The sequence below is a fragment of the Platalea leucorodia genome (assembly GCF_965183815.1).
Source record: "Platalea leucorodia genome assembly, chromosome: 2".
In the NCBI taxonomy this organism is placed as follows: Eukaryota; Metazoa; Chordata; class Aves; order Pelecaniformes; family Threskiornithidae; genus Platalea; species Platalea leucorodia.
In genome coordinates this window covers 91,661,374-91,681,934 of record NC_138824.1, presented here as the reverse complement: position 1 = coordinate 91,681,934, position 20,561 = coordinate 91,661,374, and positions in this window count along the sequence as shown.

Below are 20,561 nucleotides of genomic sequence, written 5' to 3'. Positions count from 1 at the left end.
CCTGGCTGACTTCAGGACTTGGCAATGCCTGCTGAGGTTGTTAACATGTAGTTTATTTTGTGTGATACATCTAATGTTTTTGTGGGTACAGCTTTGTTAATGATAAGAGTTGTAAAAAAAGAAAATTACTTAACTGGAGAATTATATTCTTGTAGATGGGTCTTGCTAGTTCAGTGAATGTAAATAATATGGGCCATTACTTGTGATAGTGAAAAATTAGCTTAATTGATACCAAATAGTGCTCCATTTTCATATGTTATGATAATGATGAAAAATTTTTAGATTTAGAAACAGATAAGAAAGGGTTGATCCTACATAGCTTCTCTCAGACAATTTGTTCTGCTTTTCTATCACACCACAGTATTTGCAATTCTTATGGATTTTAGAGAAATCTTGATTTTAGTCTTTGTATATGCGTGTACAGGTATGTTTACTTACTCTGGGAAACTTCTGGCTGATGTTGAAGAAACTAATTTCTTCCCGTAAGAAAAGAAGCATGGTAACAAAGTTGTTCCAGAAATATACTAATGGTTTAAGAAATTATAATCTTTATTGTAATAATAACCCAGCAGTTCATGTGAATGTTCCTAACCTGTTTCACGCAAAAACAGCCAGCTAACTCTAAGCATCTTGGTTTCCCAAGAGATCTTGTCACTGTATTCCAAATCACGTGATTTTTTTTCTTCTCGGGAAAACTGTAGAGTTTGGCCATGGCCCTGGAAAAGTCCTTTAGTTGGTTTCAGAACTTGTTTCTTTCCGATAACTGCTATCAATGTACAACTTTGACATTACATACACACTCTAACTTTCTAACTTTAATAACTAGGCTTAATAGCTCCTCAAAAAAAAAAAAAAAAAAAAAAATCCCATGCTGTTATGGCCTTTTTAAAGAATCCAAATTATATCTGCCTTGGTTGACTTCAGTATTTTAAGCAAATGAATTTTGCATGATAATATAGCAAAGGCCAGATTGAAAACCGATCAAAGTCAGTTGGCATCTGTCTCTTTGCCTCCAAGTACTTTGGAGAAAAGCCAGACTGTTTAGACATGTAATGGTTTTCTAACTTAAGTGATTGAAAGTAGCCTTCAAACTTCAATAAAATTCCATAAGCTTGTAGGAGATATAAATAATTCAGATGGAAATGTACTTTCCTAACTGAGATTTGATCTGTGTATTTCAGTGTTCTTCACATTGTTTCCTTCAAAATGAAAGTTAGGTTGAAGGCAAGAGGACAACTGTCTTTGCAATGAAAATGTTGAATACATGCTTTCAGAATATGTCATGTCTTCTTGCACAGGGGAAAATGGCCCTAACCATGAATTAAAATTTTATCTCCTGCCAGGAACATGAAATTTTGCCTCAACATTTATTAAATTAGTTCACCATTATCAGAGGGTTCAGCATGAGTCTTTGGAAGTAACACAAGAAGTAAGCTGAGAAGGGATGATCCTCGTAGTGTTGATCTTCTGCACTGCAAACTAAGACTCAAAAATTGCTTTCCAATGTTGTTGCAGGTAGTGTGCGGTACTCTGATGTACTCTGAAAAGAAAACCTAGTAGCAAGTAGAGAAAGCTGATTCTCCAGGATCTAAAGATTTCCATGACAGGCAAATTTGAGGCAGTGCCCTCTGGAATTGGTGCTATGCTTAGTTAATTAACTAAACTTGTCTTACTATCCTTGCTGTAACTATCCTGTTATAAATCCTGTCACAGTGCATCTGCTGGATTGCAGCTCTGGTGAGCTGGTCTGAGAAAGGCAATCGAGCAATTTGTATTGCTTTGGTGATTGTGGACTCTTGTGTAGCTGTACTAATTTATGCCATTGCCCTTGGAGAAAAGCAGAATAAGGAGAAACAGAAATGGTTTTGTTCCTTTGTCCTTTGGGCTTTCAGAAGCTTAATGCATACCATGTGCAAGAATTATTTTATGGTGACAAAGGCATAGGAGGGAACTATCTCAAAGGGACTGTGAATAATTGGGGGGGGTATTATAACACAGTGAAATATTTTAAGGACATATTAAGTATTCAGACACAATTTATTTACATTTCATTCTTTCAGCTGTTAGAAGACCTGTTCCTAGGGACAAGTGTTACATGGAACAATTTGGGTTTCCTTAAAATAGGGTATGTTTAAAAAGGCTGATCAAGAAGGTAATTTTTAACATGACTTTTTGCCTATGTATGCATGGTTTTAACAGGCTCAAAAGCTGAATTTAGGCTTTGTTCTTATATAGGTCTGAAGTCATAAGAAAACAAGTTATATAGTGAAATGTTTTTGTTGCTGCAGAAAGGAAAAATAATATATTCATCAATTGTGTCCAGCTCTGGTCACTTCAGCTCAGCAAACAAGTGGAATAGTTTCAGAAATGAGCAACCAAATATTCAAGGCAGTAAAAAAATTCACATCACAACACTTAAAAGACTTGGATAATTTGGATAATAGAGTGAATAAAAAGGGACAATAGGAAGGCACATGAATGTTCTGAACAGATTCCATGTGAATCGTGACATGGGTTGGATTCATTTGTGAATAATACAAACAATTATACTAGCATTTATAGCAGTTTATTTTGAATGGGATAAAAACAGTTGTATTTTTGGGAATAAACTAGTCTATATCTGAAAAGAGTTAAGGACAAACATACCTTGGAAACATAATTATCTTCTATCAGGTTCAGCTTCTTAATTACAAAAGTATTCCCAAAATGAGGCAAAAGATATTTTGCTGATTATGTTTGTAAGATATTGTTTTTAACAGACAGACCATAGATCAATGCAGAGTTGCTGATTTAGGTACTTAATGGCTTCCATTATCACTGAGTGCATTGAATTTCTTAATATTTATCCATATGAGAGGCAAGGAACTACTCCATTGTACAAATAGGAAACTAAAGTTTTGAATAAATATTTAAGTGACTTGTCCAAGGTTGTGTAAGGACTGTGGCAGGCTGGGGACTCAATGTCAAATTCTTTTAGATCACCATTTCTTTATCTGGTGGACTACATGAAGTTGGTATTTGAGATGTTGTTAGAAGCATCTAGGTTTTGCTGTCAGAAATTCAGGGGACATCACAACACTCAAAACCAGACCTTGTCCTGGACCTTTGTGAATCTCTAGAAAGCTTTCTTCAGCCTTCCCTGTGGGAACATCAAGACTCTGCAGGAAGCACATAAGCTCAGGTGGTGAACACACCCCAGACAGTTCCCTGCAGAATGCCAATGTCTGATGGTCCTCTGCGTAGGACCGATGAACCTCCCATAGAGAGCCCCTGTTGACTACAGTTTTTCTTATAAGCTCTGCCTGAGGAGCTAAATATATAAAGCTCTTTTTATCAGGCATCTCTCTCTTCATGTATGGCATACAAATGTATCCCTGCATGCACAGGGACGAGGACAGTGATTTAATTCGTGATTATAGATGGTAAATTTTGTGAAAGTACATGAAACACTTTGGAAACACTTGTTATAAACACAAATAATTAACTTTAAAGAACACTAGTCTTTGATACAAGCAAAACAAAAAGCAAGCAAACGGAAGACTATTATTATGAGGATACATGCATCTAGAAATTGCAGAAGTAGGTTCCAAAATGTAGTTATAAATTGGCCAAACTAATACAGTGAAGTCAGATATTTAAAACAGCCAAACCAAGTTTTGAAGTAGTAAAGGAAAGTTGATAACTCTTTCAAAGAATTACTTAGCGTTAATTTAAGTGGTCTTTCATGAATTACAATGATGTTTGTCTCTAAAGACACTAGCTCTCTGTATGCCCAGCATCAAGAACTTAGGAATACTTTTATTTTTCTTCGTAATTATTTTAGAGATGTAGAGTGTTCTGTTTTCAGTAACTACTGGGAAAATAAGATGAAAGTGACCTTTGGAGTAACAATTTTTTGTAGGCTTTGTGTTGATCTTCAAAAATATATCTCTCTGGAATAAGTATTCAAGGACTCTGTTTTTCAGTTAATTGAATTCAATATAATATTTTCAAAAGTTCTGTGTGCTAAAGTATTTCAGAGAGTTTTGTCTATTGATTCTAAATGTGTGTGCAGTGTGCAAAAGTGTTGCAGCTGCGTGGATACAAAATAATGTTGATGGAAGATGAAAATGAAGTAGAGGTAAGAAAACTGAACAGGAAAAAATCCAAAACCTAAGAACAGAAAAGGCAAATGCAACCACACTATAGGTATAGTTCAGGGAGTGTCCAGTGATCCTTATTGACATGTGTATATCTTGCCTCTGCTGTGGCTCTGTTTTGGGATGATTTTGCTATCTCTCTTCATACTTAGCTTTTACTTAAGAAAAAAATAGGGCATGCCAGCAAAGCAGGAGTTTTCATGCATACTAACTGCAGTTCAATTTAAGACAATGTATTGCACACCACAGGGGTGCAAAGGATAGGACCCATTCATGCTACAGAGTGAATTTAGCTGTAGCATAAGTGTGTTCTGAAAATCTCATGTGCTGTTTTTCACTAGAGCGGTTGCGTACCTGATGAAGTCTTATTGCACTAATAGAAGAAAGCAGCAAGATGGAAGAAAGTACTTAATCACAAGCAATGAACATATGATTAAGTTCCACTAAAGGTAAAGGGAATTACATGATTAAGTGCTTTTCTGTTTCAGAGAGAAATTTAAGTACTTGTTGATGTAGCTCCTAGAATAGTTTCAGTAGGCAACTGCTTTCCTTATAAATACAAGGCGCACAGTCTTTCTGTATTAGAGCAGAGGCAATCTATCTGCTTTATTTTATTTAATTTAGGTGCAGACTAGGGAACTTGGCACATTGTCAATAAAGCCTTTGAGCAAAGTTTAAGAGTCCCTGTATGATAAGAACTTTGAATAGAACAAAGAATAGACAGAAACAAATTTTAGACTTAAATATTTGAAGTAAAGAACAAATGGTCAAAAATTTGTCTCTGTAACAAGTCAGAGACAAATGTTTTTTTCTCTAACACCTTTCTTTCCTCTGCTTTTTACAGCTAGAGGCAGAGAAGCATGAAGATTGTGAATAAATATGACTGAGAAAATATTTTAATATATTGAAAGAAAATAAGCCTGCCCGAGTTCCATAATTGCTGCAGTGTAAATTTACTAGATCAGGTAGTATTTGTTTTTTTATTAAGAGTGACAGCTAAGTATCAGGCTTTTCAAGACTCTTCTGTTCTGTTCTCTCTATTACTTCTGAATATCTCCAAAAGACTTTTGTAATCTGAAACAGTAGGAGATTTCTGTCTTTTTCTTTTAACTCTGTTTTTTGTAAAATCCATGTCAATAGTTGCTCATGAAAAAAAGAGATTTTACAGTCTCTGAGAATGCCAGGCATAGTAAAGAAGGCATCCAAATTACTTTGTGTAGTAGTGTTTATATTATCTTTTAAAAGGCATGAAAAATGATAATGGTATAGGCCTTGTTTCTAATTTTGTTTCCTTAAGCATATTCCCTTATCTTGTGCAAACTCCTGATAGGAATTTTGAAGACTCTGGTAATGAATTAACTTGAGATCATTTAGAGATGAACACCACAGTTGCTGCTTGCATGGGAACAGCCCTGTGGCATAACTCTGCCCTCTGCTTTTCACATTCATTAGAAGAGGTTTCAAAGCAGACACAAGGAATAAGGAATTTGTATGTCAGAGACTTTAAATGCAAAAAAATATACTTCAGATCCATTACTGAAGCAGCCTTGATTTTCAGTGCTACTGATAGTGGAGCTTTTGCAGCTTTATTGGTTTAATTGCAATGCTGAAAAATGGGATATTTGAAATTTTGTTCTTGTTTGCCTATAAAATAAGAAAAAAATGCAAGAAGATGAATAAATTAAAATAAGCTTTTCTTGTTTTGGCAGTACAGCATGCAAGCACCTTGTACTATGTGTGTTGCCACGTAGCACTTCTGAGCGAGCATCTCTTTTAACAGTTCTTCACAATTAGGCCTTTTAGTTCTTGAACCCATCAATATATTCATGATTTGAAGTGGATGAAAGGGCAGTACATCAGTCTTTAAATTCATGTCTGCAAAAGTGAGAACACTTTTTTACCACACACACTCTACGCCAAATGTAAATTGCCTTATCTTCATATCAACATATCCAGGTTGCGGTGGGTGTTTTTTTCCTTCCTTCCTAATTGCGCCTCTGGTTTGTATTGCATTGGATTCCAAGTAAAATCTTTTCATTATGAAAGAAACAGGGTGCTTAGAACTTCATAGACTAAAAGAAGCATTAGTTAAGGTTTTGGGGAGAGGACTTTCTCCTGCCTGTTTCCCTGCAGCACCTTGCTTTCATAACCTGAAGAGCACTATTGAAAATCTGCTTAAAGCTCTGAAAGAAGAAAGAAAATACCACTATGGCTTTTCTGTTTTCCAGAATGTGGTCTTCAAGAAAACTTGTAGTGCTTAGATAACTGTTACTTTCTATTCTTTTTAACCATTGCAGTGTCTAGAAGTATTAAGGTATGTAGAATTTCATGCGGTGAAAGTCTTGATCTTCTACACAACTTATTAATATTTGTCAGCAATGTTTTTTCTCCATTTTTATACTTTTTTTTTTTTTTCTCAAGCTGCATTTCCTTAATATCTCCCATTCTTATCTCACAAGAATATATACTCCTACCAGAAGTGGACACGAAATATATCTAGCAGTTTTGAAACTATCTGTGCATACTACAAATTACACCACAAAGAGAACAATGTTAAGTAGGTCCCTTTCTTCTTCATTTAGATGGAGAAAACACTGCAGGGTGGGGTAATACAGATTTTAAGGCTTACTGCACATTTGAACTAATTTACATGTGTTCTTTATAGCCTTGTTTCTTGAAGATGTGAAATTTCTATTTCTTAAATTTCTCTTTGTCTATCCTCATTTTCCTGCAAACAGCATCATTGCTGAATAATTTCTACCAGATCCTACTGAAGCATGAGGTCTCAAAGGTGTTCACTTTTGACAAGCCTAATGGAATTGTTAGCCAAAGAGAATGAAGAGACCATCTTATGGGCCCTCAATGAGGGAAAGGCAGAAATGCCCGCATATGCATTACTGAACATCAGTGAATTGACATTGGGAAGCACCATCATCACATGGATTTGTAGAACACCCGTCTTCAGGATCAAAGGCTGGTTTGCTTTCTGAGAAACACCCTGGATGAAGGACAGAGAAGAAAAACCTAGTTGTACAAAGAGTCTGTAGAGCTGAGGCAAAGCATTTTCAACAATCAGTTTTCATAATCCTGGAAGGAGCTTGTTTAATCAGGTTACACCTTTTAAATGATGTAACCGTTGTTAAGATTAGAGGCTTCTTTAAAAAAAAGCATGCAGACACTGAAAAATGCAATTTTACAACTGAAAGAAACAGTTCTCTTGAAAATCAGAGTATGTCTTTTATTGGTGCTGCCAATCATATAAAGAAATAAATTAATTTCTTTTGTGCCATATCTAAATACATTAAAGGAATATGTTTTAAAAGACTTGGCTCATTTTTCATTCTACCCAGGAGCTGAAATTTAAGATGCTAATAGTTTGGAAAATATCACTTGGAGAACATATGACTTTAATCACTTCTGGTCTTGGCTTGTGCTTAGGGAATTTTAACTGAAAAGCTTGCCTGCAGTCCTCTGGCAGATTTTTATGTTAATTTCTGGTTTTTCTGCATTAGTCACATGGTTTCGATTTGTACTTTAGACCTTGGTTTTCTGATTTATGTGTGCTAGTGTCCAATCAAACTTTGTACTTACTTGTCAATGCCATTCATCTTCATCATTCATATTCACAAAAACTGTATCTTCTGGAAAATTTAAAAAAAGCAACTTTTACTTCTCTAATTGTAGTGTGTGAACCATATGAGAGTATGTGCAGTTACATGAAATGGTAGTCCCAACACTTTGAGTTGAAAGGCAACTCAGTTATACATAAAAGCTATGACGTCCTATGCTACATGCAAGGCAAATGCCTTTAGACTTAGCAGTCCAGTGCTGGAAAGCCAGAGGTCAGGTCAGAGTTGGTAGCAATCTACAGCAGAATTTTTCTTTTAGAGCTGTAAAAGTGTTATGTCATTGCACTAAGGTACTTAGGACTGTGCAGGACCTCTTAGGTAAGCAAAACTAATTGTCTGCCATCACAGATACTGCACAATGTAATGACTTTCATAACCTCACAGAGGACAGTATTATAAATAATTAGGGGTTTGGTTTGGGGTTTTTTAAGTCTCCAGTGGTAGGGAGTGGAAAGCTGTTCTACATCCCAAATGTTCAAAGCTCTAAGAATTAGAAACCTTATCATTTCCATAAAATGCACTTATAAGCATTTTATATCTCTTTTGGATATGCAAATACTTTCTGTTGTTTTAAATAGCTCTTCTGTCTTGTTGGTATTTTTTCTAAGATGTATTTTTACAGAGTGATCACGGCCCACCTTCTCTTTTCTTTGGTAGACTAAATGCAAAAATATTAAACAAAATGTGTAACAAATCTTTACTAATAGCTCAAGTCTGACATTTCCTGTTCAGTCCCAGTACAGCTACGTGTTACAGTCCTTTAACATTTTCTTGTCTGCTTTTTAATTCATCACTTGCATCTTCTTCAATTGGACCAATATTTCACAAATTTTCACTAGATCAAATATGCTGAAAGTCCAGAGATGGAAGAATTGCTACATTTATATTGTCTATAAAGCTTATTAAAGTATGAAGTCAGCTAAGCCGATTTCTTTTTGGTAAACTATGCTACATTTTATGCCCATTTCCCCTTTACATCTGAGTTTGTATTGTTTCCTTCAAAATTTGTTCCAAAATACTTTAGTCATCAGATTACTAGGTGGATAATTCCTCAATCACTTTTGTCCTTTTTTTCTTGCTGTAAATACTTTGTCCTTTTATATTCACTAACCCTAGACTTTGGACAGAGTTAGTCAAGATTTTTGTTACCAGACTTAACATTTGTTTTGCTGTTTCTTTCAGGTTTCTGTCGAGTTCCCTGAGTTTTTCATTCCTTTCTAGCATGGTCATTTCAACGCATCTGTTCTCATGTATTTTGCTTTTATATCTTCAAAGCATTCATAATGAAAACTGAGACTATTAACTTGATTTTGGAGACTTGCTTAGATTACCCCTGCTGGTTCTTTGCTGAGGAGCCCTACTTTTTATTGTCTATTTTTGTTTCTTTAACTGTTTCTTTTATTTCTTTGTAAGGTCTCAGCTCTCAGCTTGACTTCTGGCAATATTTGCTTTAGCCCTACATTTCTTGATAGCTAAGATAGAGCTTGCTAATTGGTGCTTTTCCTGTTCATAAACCCGAAGCTTATTCCTGATATTTTTATTGGAGTAATTAGACCTAGTGTCCTTTCCTCCTCCTTTTCTTTTCTCCTTCCTTGACGTACAGACTCTTGATAGTCTTAGGTCTACAACTCATGGAGACTTCAGGTTTCTGTCATTCGAATCTCTGCATTTTTTGGCACAGTGCAATGCATCAATTAATCTTCTTAGTTTATAAAATTTAACACTTTCAGAATACCAAACATAGTACTGTTCATCTTCCTTTTTAATTTAAATTGAGTCAAGTCATAATGACTCTATCAAAGCTTAAAACATGTGCTGTGATTTTTGGAGTCTCCTCAGTATTTAAGAATCTAAAACAAAATTATTTTTTATTTTTTTAGTGAGAATTTAGGGAAAAACTGACAGCTTTTTATTTCAGCCGATGGCTGATGTTATCTGATGTTAGATAAAATTCCAACAAGCGGGCTGTGTGTTGTTCAAATTTCAACCTAATCTGAAGCAGGAGAGCAATAGGAGGGCATACTGCAGCATTCCTGCTTTTGAGACAGTGACCCACTAACACAGTTCTCCAGTTTCATTACTATTACTCTTCTGTATAAAAGAGAGAGGAAGATAATCAATGACAGCAAGCAAATGTCTAGTACGTATTCATTCAAGCTCCTTTCCAGAAGATGTAAAAAAATGGATTTATGGATGTTAGGGAACAAAGAAAGTAGCTTCATCCTCATTAGCAACCATCTCTTCTACTATTTAATCTGCCAAATGTGCTGTAATAACAATCTTCTAAACCTGTATTTCTTTACACCTAGTTATCTACGCTCCGCTTGTAAAAATTCTTCTTTTGCTTTCTTCATAATTTTATTCATAGCCCTGACTTCCAGAAAAATGATATGTCCTCTTCTATCTTTGTCCACCTCTTCAGATGCCTTGCAAAGAAAAGATTTTTAAAATAATTACTTCCTCTGTAATTAAAAGTCAACACCTATTGAAGTCAGCTTGTTTTGCAAACCTTCAGTTCTTTCACATTACAACAGTGCCAATTGCTTCCCTGTTCTGTTTTGTTTGTTTCAAATCCAGCTAAAAAGTTAGTTATACTTCCCTGGCTGGCAGTCTTCCAGAATAATAGTAATGCTTAGAAATTGATTGAATAGCTCTGTCATTCCAGAGAGCAAATTAAATCAGAAATGCACCTTTCTAACTGTTGCTCCCTTAATTTTCTTAATCTGCAACAAGTACACAAGAAACAGTTCCCAGTCCAATTATCTGGAACACTGAGATCTTTAAAAAATGCACAAGGAGCTTAAGGTCCTCTCCCAGGGACACGCAACCTGTAGCTCTGCAGAGCGGCTCTAGCCACAACTAACATCTCTATGGTAATGGCTTTCATGACCATAGTGTTGTATATGCCTACCTAGCCTCAAATGTTAGCAAGCAGGTTGCACGTTAGATTCCTGACAGGTTTTATAAGAAAGACTCAAACAGAGCAATTCTAGTTTGTGCATCTCAGGAGATGTTCTTTCTATATTTAGCCAAAGTACTTTTCTCAGCCATGTGAATGGGACATAAAAGGAAAGATCCCAAATGGTGAGGAAGAGTCTGAGAACCCCATGTGGCGAGTCCTTAACATTGATGTCACCATAGCGCTGTTCTACATCTTCCTCCACTTTTAAAATGTGCTATTAGAATAACTGCACAGTATCACATGCTGGTTTAATTTTTGGTTTAAAGGATGAATATACATCTATCAGTGTATATCGAAGGCTTTTTGTGTCTAAAGAACACTATTCTTCTATTCTGCTGTCTATTGACTTCCTTTTTTGCCCATTTGAAGTTTGTGAGCCTCTCAAGTCTGTTAAGGTTAGAACTTCTGGAGTGGTCTTTTTCCCTTTTCTTTTTCCTGCACTTCATATATGGATCTCATTGTCTTCTTATCAGAGAGACTCCAGTTCCATCCTAGCTGGTAAATCAGAGTAGGATATTTATTTCTGTCCTTCTCCAAGGAAAGTTCACTAGCCTTTCCCCCACAGCTTTTCTTTTGAATCATATGAACTTTGTGATATAAAAGATATATTGTATTTATAGCATTTTATTTCATGCTTTTAGCTTATTTCAAATGCAGTTTTGCTTCTTTTTTTCTCCTTTCACAAATGAGAAAATACTTTAAGTGGATATGTTTACAGTACTTCACAATACTGAGGTCAAAAGACCAGAAACTGTGCTCTGCCTTAGGAGGGGAAAAGCAAGAAAAAAAAAGAATTTATTCTGGAGCAACATTGAATGTTTCAGTTTGCTATGTATGTTTTCAGGATATTGCTAGAAATTAGTGAATATACTGATGCCTCTGAGTAATGAAGTAAAGAAAATGGAACTCAAACAATGACGTAGTTAACAAGAAGAGTACCATTGCCTCTTAGGGGACTTAAATTTCATCCGCTAAGAAGAATGCTCTGCTTTTCAGCAGTTTCAGCAAAACAGCCTAGATGGGGGTTGGGGGGAAATATCATTTTCTTAAACCAATCTATAAGACAGTCCTTCAGACTGGCACACTTGAATAAAGTGGTAACTCTTGCTATAATGCAACATGTCTTTGTTTTATATGTTTGCCTACTTTTCAATTCATGTCATGATTCAACCAGCTCCATCTATTCTTGTTTAGGAATAATTAATACAGAAAAGACTGAAATAATTTGACCTACAATTCAATAAAAGAGCTGGGGTATTGGATTTTTTTCCCCAGAAAATATGAGAAAATATAAAAATAGAAATATATGTAATACCAAAAATGTTACACAAAAATTGTAATTTAAAAATATTATTCAAGATGGCTTCTGTACTATAAAGTGTAATATTTTCTTTTTAAAAGTGTGAGGCAGTCAGCTTATAGCTGTTAGTTGGTCAATAATCCACTTTTCGGAAACAACTTTTTGTTTTGGTAAATTAGTAAACCATACTAAAAGATTCTGAAATCTGCTGTGGAATTGTAAGCTAAGACCTCCTGCATTTTAAGTCACATACAACCATCGGAAATCTTGTTCCTTGAGTGAAAAGTGCAATTTTTATATGTGAGCAAGTATTACACACAATCGCTGCCATGTTTCTTGTCTTTCAGATATGAGGTTTTCAAAGACAGCTCCAAAAAGGGCTTTAGAGTCATTCTGAGAAAAAGAATACAGGAACTGTTCTTACTCTGTCCGGGCTCAGTGACAATTTTTTCCATTAACACACAGTTCAGAATGAATTTGCTGCAGCTCTTAAGGGAAAGGCTGAATTTTCACCAGTTCAAATGAAATAGTAAAGAGGAGGAAGACTCCAAGATGTCTGTCTAGGGTTACTTCTCCCCTTCATGTATGAAAAAAGGTTTAATGTCAATACGATAGCAAAGCACTGCAAAATGAGAACCTTTTCTCAATGTATCCACAAATTATCACCTGTTTGTCTTTTAATTTCTCTCCCTCTTAAATAGGAGTTAGGTAGCTGCACAGCAAACTCTGTTTCTTAAGCCCAGCATTCAGCAGTGTGCTCTGCCACATGCAAGGCCATACAGTGACATTTTTGACATTTTTGAAGGGAAAAAAAAGAAAAAGAATTATAGTAGGCAGGGGATATTTTTCTTTCTGCAGTCAAGAACTATACAGTAAAAACATGCTTTTCAATTATTTGAGAGCAAGGAGTATTTAGGAACATCCACTGATGCTGATTTGTGTATCAGCTCCCAGTGGCCTTAGTGCAAATTGTACATGCCGACCAGTGACAGCACATCTTTCAGAATTGCCTTTTAGAATTAAAGGGAAACAAATTATAAGGAGGTGAAGTGTTTCACCTCGTGTACAGCCCTTCTCACTACTTCACAAAGTTCAAACAATCGTGGCAATGTTGAAAACACAATTTCTTGTTACACTGAAACTCCTCACAGCTTAGGAAATTCCACGCTTCTCCTGTCCTAAACCTGACATTTCATTAAATGAAGATAAACTACACACACATTAGCAGCTTGTACGTGTATTACTTTACCAGCCTGTTTCAATTAAAATAAAGATTAGGCACAAGAAATTTCAGAGAGTTTTTGTGCAGCATACTATGATTCTGAGATTACAGCCAAAAATACTGTACTCAGTGTATTTTTACAGAAAGATAAATGATCATCTGTATGCACGAAAAATGATGAGAATTTAGTAAAAGGGAGATACAGTCCACTCTAATGAATTAGACTTCTAAATCAGTTGCGCAGCCTTTCATCATGCATTTTTGCCGATTTTCTTCAGCAATGTAGTGCAGGGAGCTGATTTCACTAGAATCCATTTCTTATTTGTCTTATGACATAGCCATATACTGGTAGGTGCAAAGTTTTGTGGTTTAAAATAATTTATATTTGCACTTTTCTGCACTTTTAGCTTACAGGTTTCAAGGGGTAGGTTAAGAGGAAAAAACAATTATTAATTTGGAAATTTGTTTTCTAATTTTTAATTTAGGTTAATTTAGAAAATATATTTGTGTGTAAGTGTGTATATATTATTTCCTTTATACATACACACAGACTGTAATGTATACTTTGAAAGAAAGCATGTATGTGTGCACCTGTGAGTGACAGTGTGCCCATATGTACAATGACTTTCTAAATTTTGAGTCCTCTAGTTTGTCTTTCAATTCGCCTTTTGAAACAACAACAGACGAGTTTTAGTGCTTTGCTTTGCTAAGTTCACACAACAGTAAGTAAATTTAGGTTATGGATTTGAATCTAAAAACTGAAATGCAAATGAAACACATTTTGGAATATGTCTTTACAACCTGTGTCTTCTGTTGCATTACAAGTTCTCTGCTTTAGTTTGATGACTACTTGCGTAATGAAATTCTGATATTCCTTTCCCCAAATAGGGTGTTTTCTCTACTTGGATAGGTTTAAGATTGTGGTGTCTCTCTTGATTAGAAGTTAATGTCTTGTTTGTGAAATGCATCCTTGAACATTGAATTTCTTTGCTCTGTAACTTTTATTTTTAAATCCAGTCTTCTTCAGCAGCACTGCAGTCTCAGTTGTACTCAGTATACACCTAACCAAGGTGCAGATAGTATTGATTAGTTTTCCAGTTCATCAGCCAGATCAGAACACTGAGGGGGGGAGAAAAGGGCTTCAGACAAAACCATTTTTCCTTCCCTTGTTTTGACGATGAAACTTTTAATGTAAAATCAAATATGTTATTTTCAGGCATGGTTGAAAAGTAGGCGAAGTCAAGGGCTAAATAGTCAAGCACTGCCAATAATAGAGCTATATCATGTTCCCATATCAAGTAGCTCAAGAAGGAGGAGATCATGATTATGGCAGCCTACTTTCCTTCTTCCCCTAACATATGGGCTACATGCTGTCCCACACTGCTGTCCATCTGTCTGAAGCAGGTGATTGTAATCGTTTGGCAACTTCTTGTAAGGGTTTGAAAGATAAGGAAAAAAACACTTAAGATGGGAATATATGACCCCAGTCTTCAATATGATGGCTGAGAGCTGGGAACAAAGAGATACATAGGGCAAAAGCCATCACACTGTGGATGAGACTATACTCAACATCCACAACTACTCTGTTTAAAGTAAAAACCTGTGTACATACAATTAAAACAATAGCTTTAGCAAATTTATTTACATATATGAAGACAATGTATTATTACATAATTGTATAGCATGTATATATATTATATAATAATATAATAATGATATTGTCTAATAGTTGTTATAATTATATAACAATTACATAATATAAAGTATAGAACATTGTATAATCATATAATATATTTATGTATTATTACACATACATGAAGAAAAAACAAAGCAAATGTAGTCCTTTTTTCTTTGTTTGGATTGCCCTCAAACCAGCTGGAGAAGAGTCCAGCTTTTAGAAATCCCTTCAGATGGAAGAGCATGGAAGGCATAATGTGTCGAATCAGTTCTATTTCTGGTTTCTGGAAGTTTTGTCCTAATCAGTCTCCACACATAGACCTGTTATTTTAATCCTGAAACATGTTAGGGAAGTATAATTTGTCAGCTTTCCTTAGTCTTCGGAATTAAGATTTCCCTCTTGTGGGGCATCAAGTCTTGTAAAATTCCTAATAGTTAGGGACAAAACCGGTCTTCCGAAGAGTCTGTGGCAAAAGAAAGTCAGTGAATGTCCATCTAAGGACTCTGTGAGGATGAAAGATATTCTCCAAACTTTCCTTGTTATTTTTACCTTCTGTTGCCTGTTGCTCCCTCCCTGCGCCTCTCAAAGAGCCCCTGGGAATGCAGAGAACGTATGGTACAAAACATTTTTCAAACCCAGCAGATCAGGTTGTACCATTTAGATATTATATGCTCAAAGTACAGCTTTCAAAAATAAGAAAAAAGCTTTCTCAGTGTTGTGGGCTTTCCAAATGCTAATTCTCTTACCAGCGCTGCTTGATCCTGACAGTTTTCTTCAAACTCACAGCATCTTGTACTGCTTACAGTTAATTTCCTATATATGAAACCCCTACTAGTTCAGCAAGACTTAATAGATTGCACAGGACATAGCTGAAAGTCAGCATGGAGCTAAATCTTTCCTAGGCATTGGAGGACCTTCAAGGGAAGCAGGTCATGTTCTTCCTCTGTTCTTGCCTCTCAGGAGAGTGATTCTTGAAGTGAGGAGCACTGGAGCAGTGTGCTGGTTGCAGGTCCCCAGGGACCACTGGTCCTCCTCACATCAGTACCAGCTTCTCTACCTTCTCATCCTAACGTGCAGCTCCCTAGCAGTCACTGCTGTATTCAGCAGGATGACCCTGCCAGCATATAGTATCTTTTTCTCGAGATGTGTAGAAACCTGGGATCCAAGTCAATTCTATTTCAAAAGATATTTGAGAGAACAGAGAGGAGAGAGCTCTCCACACACCACAGAAAGTATTTACTGCTCACTTTACACAGGTTTCTATTTCCCTCCTTACAAGAAGGGGAAGCGAGATAAATTAAGACAGCTCATAAACTTATTCTTGTCTGAATTCAATGGGGAAAAGATTGGCCTTTGAATGCCTGGTCTAAATTTCAGTGATTTTTTTCTTTTTCAGGTGAATGTAATCTGGTTTTAACTTGCCCTTCGTCATTATACTGCCAGATGGTGCTTAGGCATAGCAGATGAAGTCAGATTACCCATGTCACCCTTCCTTTTTAGCCTGGCATGACTATATTGAACACTAGTTCTTGATAACGCTCAGCTGCTGGATTAAAGATGCCTTTGACATTTACTTTCTCTCAGGAGCCTGAAGTGCCAGCATAATCATGCCAGACAAATAACTGACAGTTATTCACCATATCATCAGCTGAGCCATTTTGTGCTGTGACTCCTGCTGACCTCATAAGGTAACTGAAGTTGGTATTTATATTACTTGAAGAGAAACTTCTAGGGAACACCTTGAACACTGCCAGAGTGGCACAATTTAGTATGTCACTGTTGTTATCAGCCCACTCCATAACTGTGCTTTGGAGATCAATGTTCCAGAGCTACCCAGGAGGCATAAAACCAAGTTTATATGGAGCTAGTCTGCAGCTAGCCACAAGTAAGAAATAATATCTTGAGGAGTAGGTCAAATATTTTAGGGGGTGTAGAGGATTAAACATAGTCAGGGTCCCAAGGGAATGCAAAGATCTATAAAATACCAGATTCTTAAAGGGTCTCATCCATTGCCATCTGCAGTAAAATAAAACACATATTCAATTTACCTCACTTCCTTTTCTGTTAAAAAAAAAAAAAAAAAAAAAAAGAGAGAGACTAATTTTCAATCCCTTCTTGGGGAATCAAGGTCCATCTTGCCTTGGTATTGCCACACTTCTCTGTGTGCATCAGCAAACTGTGCAACCCAGTAAGATTGGATTTATAGAGCCAAAGAGTGCTGAGGCCCTAGTGTGTTTACTTTCAGAGTGAGGGGTTTACTTCAGAGTCGCTCTGGTGTCCTCCCATAGACTGAAACCCTTTTACCAGTTGGAGTACATTAGGTACACCTTTGGGACACAATTTCTGGTTTAGCTTCATCCAAAAGGAGCCCCGGCAGCAGGCTCTGACACCCCTGCCCACTGAGAACCAACCTGCAGTAGGTGGGGATAATGCACTTTAAAAGTCCTCTCCTGATCCAAAAAAGGCAATGCAGATGCCAGCACTGAGAAGGACCACAGGAGAGTCACCTTTTCTGTCTTGCACAGGCTCGGTTATGCAGAGTCAGTGGTGGTGCTGGTCACTCCTTGCTCCCCCCAGGGAGCGGGAGGAAACGCGCACCCCTAGGGCCCCACAGTCAGGGCAGGTGGGGCAGCTCCCCTGCCATAGTCAGGGTGGTGTCTTTTGCAGTCTGCCTACCCCAAGGGACACATCTGATCTCTCATCTGGTTGCTTTGGAAAGATTCCAAGTCACTTAAAAATGAAAGGCTGTAAGTGACTGATATTTTTGTCCAGCAGGGGTGATGAGTATACTCTATCCAAATAATTTTGCCCTAAAGTTGCAACTGGAGTACGGTGTTCTTGCCTTCTTATCTTTGATTGCTGCACAGCACTGCAGTGAAATGCAAATGCTCGCTGCTTTTTTTTACCAAGCGCAAACCAAATTTTACTAATACTGCTTTTAAATGTGGAGAGTATTTTAGGGGCTTTCAGGGGAAACGCAGTTGGGCCCAGCTATGATGCTTTAGTTGAGCAATGCATGACTTGACTGCTGAATCCAGATCTCTTGCTATTTTTATGTTTTTTGTGGAGACTATTTTTTGCTACACATACGTTCCATGCCATGCTGTTGCATTCTGAAATAATTATTTAGTAGAAAGTTAAAAACATACCTGCAGTGTATAATGATATAGGTGGGGTTAAATGCTATGAATCTTCCTACAGAATCTTCTGGGGAAACCCAAAGATTACCTTTGAGACCATATTTCCTTCTAGATTGCAAACCTGTCCTAGACGTGCCTAGAGAGTAATGCTAAAAGCTGCTTCCACTCCCCACCTCCAGAAGTATCTGAAGCCAGGGACCAAAGCAAGAGCAATTAAAACACATGTTTTCCCTCAAAACATATGCTAATGCAAGATTACTCAGGAAATTGGATGATCTTGGCAGGATGGTCTTTATATAGTATTGTTTTGGGCAAAGCAGACTGAGATGCCTGAGGCTGAGAAAATCTTGAGGAAAATTGGCATGTGGCCCTGAAGAAAGTCTAAAGAAGGTGCTTTTGGGTCACAACATTGACTAAGGGACATTGCTGGGAGAATCCTTTAAACTGTCACAAGGTGCTTAGTTTGAAAGGGCCATTCTACTGTCACTATAATGGCAAATTATAACCTGAGTTAATATTATCAGCTATCTCTCAGAATTATAAAATTCCTCTACATATTCAAAGTCATAGTTTTTAATCTAGGAGTGATGCTTTTCTTATTATATATTGCACTGCTTCCTACTACAGATAGCAAATCATTTTGTTGAATGGCATTTTGTGGAAAAAACCAAATTTCTTTCCAATTTTCATTTCCCAATTTTTGTGGGTAAACCTGTAGCCCATACCATTTGATATAAAATCCCTATGACTTGCACAAGACTCATTTCTTATTTTGACTAAAGTGAACCTGTCTTATCATTTTCATTTGGAATTTTAATCTGACTTCATTTGAACAAATTTTTAAGGTACCACATTAAAGATTTTAATACAAAATGTACCTGCATGTATATCTGCATATATATCAGAAATCAAGTTATGTAATTTGCAATCTATTAGGCAACCCAATGTTATCAATATGTGCATGTGTATGTATATGTATCCACATATATATAGGAGTAATTACTAAAAAATAAGATTTCTTTTTATTTTATTCTTATTAGCATAATTTTATGGAAAATAGCTTAGAGTTACATTGAAGGAATATTTAGTTGGTACCTTCCCTTATGGTTGATAACATCATAACATGAAAGGGAACCTAAGATGTCTTTTGAAGTAACATTTTTAGCAATAACACTACATGACAACGCTAGTTGTATTAGCAATAAATCCATATGAAAACACTGGTTACAACTTTTTACTGCCCCATTACAGATACTGTACCTAAGCTCTTCTCCAACAGTCCCTGATAAACCAACAAATTATATGACTATCACATTAATAATTCTTCTCTTCTCACCTACTCAATACTTTATATTACATTGTGCTTGCCAGTAGTGCATTAAGTGTTTACAGGTTTCCCACACACTGCCCACATTTTCATCATCCTATTTCTCATGTCCCCTCAGAGTATGCAAAGAATACCTTGTTTTGGTAAGTAGGTACTTTTCAGTGTACTTGATGCTATATATTTATGTTGGGCAATATCACAAACCTTTACTCACTACTTCTTTATTTTACAGTTGCTGTAGGAATCGGTTTGGCTCAAACTCTTCTCCCCACCTTAAGAACAACTCTGGCATATTATTTAATAATAAATAGTTCATCTGTGTCAATGTAAGGTTATTAAAGGGATTATTCAACCTGTGCCTTCACGTGTATCCTAGCCCCCTGTATATTTAAAGACTGGTTAGTGCTAGTTAATAGGAAGGTAATTAGGACAGGTTTTATATATTCATGTTAATGCAATTTCCTAATGCACTCATGGTCAAGTTTATCATTCAAAAGTGATAATGAAATGCATGAACAAAGTCAGTTGTGTTTGTTAGGATAGCAAAGTGTTTTGTAACCACACCAGCATTTGGTATTAGTGAGAAATCTTATACAATTTTTCTAACTGCAGAAAAAAATTGACCAAATGTATCATTCAGAAACACTGAACTGCACTATGGCTTCTTTAAAATGTTTCCTTTGAGCTAGCAGTCTTTTTCCTTGTGTCCAGCCTCAGCAACCTGGTTTTCACTCATTAATTGATCATGTAAAGAAACAGATCTTCCTGGTAACAGTGGGATGATTTTACATGGTGATGCATCAGCAGAGCTGTGTAATATCCAGCAGATGTTTACTTTAATCCTTTTTTTCTGACTAGGCTCACACGGTGACATCAGTTCTTCCCCTCTCCAGAGGAACTACTTTCATACCTCATACAGTAAGGCTAGCGCTGGACATACAGCTGGCTGTGACTACTTCTTTTGTATGTTCCTGAAAAAACATTCTGACACATTTACGCCTGGAGTTTTTCTCTGTGTCATAACACTGGGTGACCATGAAATGGTGTTTCTAAATGCTGCAGAAGTGCCCAACAGTATAAAAAATATCCACTGCTATTCATGAATAGGAGGAAATTATCTACATCATTACTTTTACTTTCTAAAGCTAAGACTGAGTGCAAATT